Source organism: Gossypium raimondii, chromosome 9 (assembly GCF_025698545.1).
Source record: "Gossypium raimondii isolate GPD5lz chromosome 9, ASM2569854v1, whole genome shotgun sequence".
Lineage (NCBI taxonomy): Eukaryota > Viridiplantae > Streptophyta > Magnoliopsida > Malvales > Malvaceae > Gossypium > Gossypium raimondii.
The window spans coordinates 30217949-30222510 of NC_068573.1; the positions used below are offsets into that span (position 1 = coordinate 30217949).

At 32.0% G+C, this 4562-nt stretch overlaps 1 non-coding gene across 1 annotated transcript; it reads right to left on the reverse strand.

The window, feature by feature from the left end:
• Nucleotides 1–200: 200 nt before the first annotated feature.
• LOC128032908 (small nucleolar RNA R71) lies at nucleotides 201–307 on the reverse strand. The gene has a single exon (XR_008189249.1). It is a non-coding gene; the product is annotated as a small nucleolar RNA R71 (small nucleolar RNA).
• Nucleotides 308–4562: the final 4255 nt, after the last annotated feature.

The following is a 4562-nucleotide window of genomic DNA, read 5'->3' on the forward strand; positions in this document are numbered from 1 at the left end:
TTGGCTAAATTTCTAGAGATTTGCTAGACATTTAAGATCAATGGCACTACTGATGACGCCATACGCTTACGGTTGTTCCCATTCTCTTTGAGGAGCAAGGCAAAACAGTGTTTAAATTTATTTCACGAGGTTCTATCACGACTTTGACTCAAATGACTAAGAAATTTTTGTTAAAATATTTTCTATCGGCCAAAATAGCTAAGTTGAGGAATGACATCTCTTCTTTTGCTCAATTTCATATTGAGACTCTTTATGATACATGGGAGAGATTTAGAGATTTTTTGAGAAGGTGTCCTCATCATGGACTATGTTTGTGACTCAAGTTCAAACTTTTTACAATGGTTTGAACCTCTGACTAGATAGATGATTGATGCAGCAGCTGGCGGAACATTGAATAACAAAACACCTTAGGCATTTCAAGAGTGTATTGAGGAGATGGCACTGAATAATTATCAGTGGCAAGTTATAAGAGTAAAACCTATCAAGGTAGCCAAATTTTTTGATATTGATGCAATTTCCATGTTGGCAAATCAAGTTGAAGCTCTTAGTAAGAAAATTGATGGTTTAAATTTTTCTAAGCAGATGAATTCAGTGATGCAATGTGATGCAAATGGAGTAGGGATGATTAATTTAGAATATTCAACCTTCAAGTCTAACATGGAGCATCCAAATTTCTCTTAGGGTGGTCAAGGAAATCAAAATTCACAACCCCCTCTGGGTTTTTAGCAACCTTATAAATAAGAAAAGAAACAGAGCCTTGAGGAGATGTTAGCTAAATTTATTTCGGTGTCAGAAACTCAATTTCAAAACACTGAGACAACTGTGAAAAATCAGCAAACATCAATTTATGGACTCAAAAATTAGATTAGACAACTTGCTAAATTGGTTTTAGAGAGACAACAAGGTAGTTTTCCTAGTAACGCTGAACCCAACCCAAAAGAGCATGTGAAAGGCAGTTACATTGAGGAATGGAAAAGTGTTGTCTGAACTTGAGAAGAAGCTGAAACAAGAAACCGATGATAAAGATGATGGGTTGAAAAAAACTAAAAAAAAATTCAAACACCGATGCTTAAATAATACAAACCATCGATCCCATATCCAACAAAGTTGAAGAAAGACCGCATGGATGAACAATTTGGTAAATTTTTTGAACTTTTTAAACAATTACATATTAACTTACCTTTTTTTGAAGCTTTTCAAATATTCCCACATATGCAAAATTTTTAAAAGAGATATTAACAAATAAAAAGACGTTAGAAGAGCTATCCACTGTGGAACTCAATAAGGAGTGTTCAGTCATTCTCCAAAATAAACTGCCCACTAAGTTGAAAGATCCAGAAAGTTTTAATATCCCTTGTTTTATTGGTAGTTTAAACATTGGAAAAGCATTGGTTAATTTAGGTGCTAGTATAAATTTAATGCGTTATAAAATTTTCAAGCAACTTGGTCTTAGGGAACCAAAACCCACTAGGATGAGTATTCAATTAGCTGACAAATCTGTTAAATATCCTAGGGGCATTATTGAAAATGTACTTGTGAAAGTAGATAAATTTATATTCCTTATTGACTTTATTATACATTATATGTATGAAGATATTGAGATGCCTTTCATTTTTGGCCAACCCTTTTTAGCTACTACTAGAGCTATTATTGATGTGGGTAATGGTAAACTTGTGCTTAGGGTAGGTGATGATTAGATTGTTTTTCAAATATATGATGTCATCCCATTTTCTAGTGAGCAAGATGATTCATGTTATTTTATTGCTTCTACTGATCATGTTATTCAAGATTCATTATAGGAAATTGTTCATAAGGACACATTGGAAATGTGTATAGTTCAAGGTGAAGAGGTTGATGGAGATAATTATGTGATAAGTGAAATAAAAACTGATCTGGATGCTAATAAATCTCCATTAAAACAAAAATATTTTGAAGCTATTGAGGTAGATAAAGAATTGAAGTTGAAACCTCTATTGAAAAACCTCCGAAATTGGAGTTAAAGCAATTACCAAATCATTTAAAGTAAGCAATCATTGGAAATAATTCCACATTTCCAGTGATTATTGCTTTAGAATTAAAGCAAAATGAATAGGATGAGTTATTGCAAGTGTTGAAGGAATACAAAAAAGCTATAACCTGGAAAATTTCTGATATTAGAGGGATTAGTCCTTCTTTTTGCACCAATAAGATTTTAATAGAAGATGGGTATAAGTCATGTGTGCAAGCTTAAAGGAGGTTAAATCCCAACATGAAGGAAGTTATCAAGGCTAAGGTAAATAAACTTCTAAATGTTGGAGTTATTTATCCTATATCTGATAGTACTTAGGTGAGTCTTCTGTAGGTTATTCCTAAGAAGGGAGGCATGACTGTTGTGGCTAATGAGAAAAACGAGTTGATTCCAGTAAGAACAGTCATGGGATGGAGAGTTTGTATTGTCTACAGGAAGTTAAACGATGCTACAAGGAAAGACCATTTTCCTCTACCGTTTGTCGACCAAATGTTGGAGGGATTATCTGGTCACATGTACTATTACTTCCTAGATGGATTTTCTAGCTACTTTCAAATCTCGGTAGCTCTTGAGGATCAAGAAAAGACAAAATTTACATGTCCTTATGGTATGTTTGCTTATTGAAGAATGTCTTTTGGATTATGTAATGCCCCTGCCACTTTTTAACGTTGCATGTTAGCCATCTTTGATGAACTCAGGGAATACATTATGGAGGTATTTATGGACGACTTTTAGGAATTCGGCTATTTTGGCTGAATTAAGTGACCAAAATACCCCCAACTTAAAAATATCCTATTTCACTTATCTCTTGTTCATTTTTGTCCAACAAGTTAATCAATGGTCTAATTACCATTTAAGGACCTTCAATTTAAAATTTCATAACAATTGGACACTTCTAACATGTAGAACTCAACTTTTTCAATTTTTACAATTTAGTCCTTTTGGCTAAATTGAGTGCCCAAACGTCGAAATTTTTGAACGAAATTTTCACGAAATCATTCCGTGAAATTGTAGACCAAAAAAATATAATAAAAAATAAATTTTTCCTCGTTGGATTTGTGGTCCCGAAACCACTATTCTGACTAAGCCTAAAATCGGGTTGTTATAACTCTTCCCCCCGTTAGGGATTTTCGTCCCCGAAAATCTTACCAGATAGTAGATTAATGGTTTGCTTTCACATAGTACATTTCAATTTCACATATGATCTTGGATTTTCATAACTTTTACAGATAATCACATAGATTCATAAGAAAATCAGGATAACGATATTTCAGCATCTGAAGCTACACAAAGTATCGAAAAATTACAAGCCATATAGAATGATATCCATTTCGATGATAAAAAAAATGTCGATAAAGATCAATGTCACTCATAATTAATGGAATCCAAAGTAACAGAAGCAATATAATCTTCACGTATATTCAATAGAACAATAACCACTAGAAACAAAATATTAGCCTCACTCAGACTTTACCGTCGATTTTTATATTCACACAAGGGAATAAATACCAGGAAAGACATGGCAATGTCGAACATAACCCAAACAAACCAATAATTCTTTCATCTATTAATTTTTTTAGCTAATGTTCTCATGCAATAAGAATTCTTTTTTAAACTAAACAGTCACATATACTTCTGAGGATAATTGTACACATAGAATGTCTAAAAGGAATCATAGTAATTACCCCATTATAGCTACTGTGCTCAGCTATTAATACAATACAAACATTACTCAATTGTCTAATTTTGTCATCAAAATTTTTACATTATCTCTTTACTAACAGAAATCGATACGGACAAACTTCCGGTTAATTCTTTCTTTAAATAACATACCTGAATAAATCATTTAATCGGATTTAACTTCTTTTGTGACAGTAACTTTACATAATCTGAGTAGTTTTTAGAACTATCCAATATCTCTCGCTCTTTTTATATTGTCTTCATTTGTTAATTCATTCACTTTTCCAACTACATTATTAATCTTTCGTACACAAACTTCTGTAACATTGCACTCATAAGCTTATTCAACCAAAATCTTACAAATTTCATTGTAACATTTTACTGATATGGGGGTGAGTGTAGTAAAGCCTCAAATTTATCCTACACATAAATGCGCATAACACATACTATCACAAATAGCCAATTCATTACTAATTTCACATTCTTAAAGAATTTAATAAACATTTTCTTTTAATCACTTTTGTTCTCAACACATAATTCATATGCCAACTCAAATCACTAATTCACAATCGAAATTTCTATTTAGCATCATAATCCAAATATCATAACTCATGTGCTCATATAATTATAACATTTATCAATAACAAAATGTTATACACTTTGATCCATACCTTTATGAGTTTCAACTCATAATCAATACATTTTCACTCAAACATTTAAGTGTTTACTTCTATACTGTCAGAATTAATTCAGTTGAAAAACATATCTGTCTCGTCAAGATAATTTTCGTCATAAAACAATACTGATGAGGGGGTGATGGTGAGGTCATAAAGCTTTTAACTTGCTCTTATAGATACATATATATATAACTTTG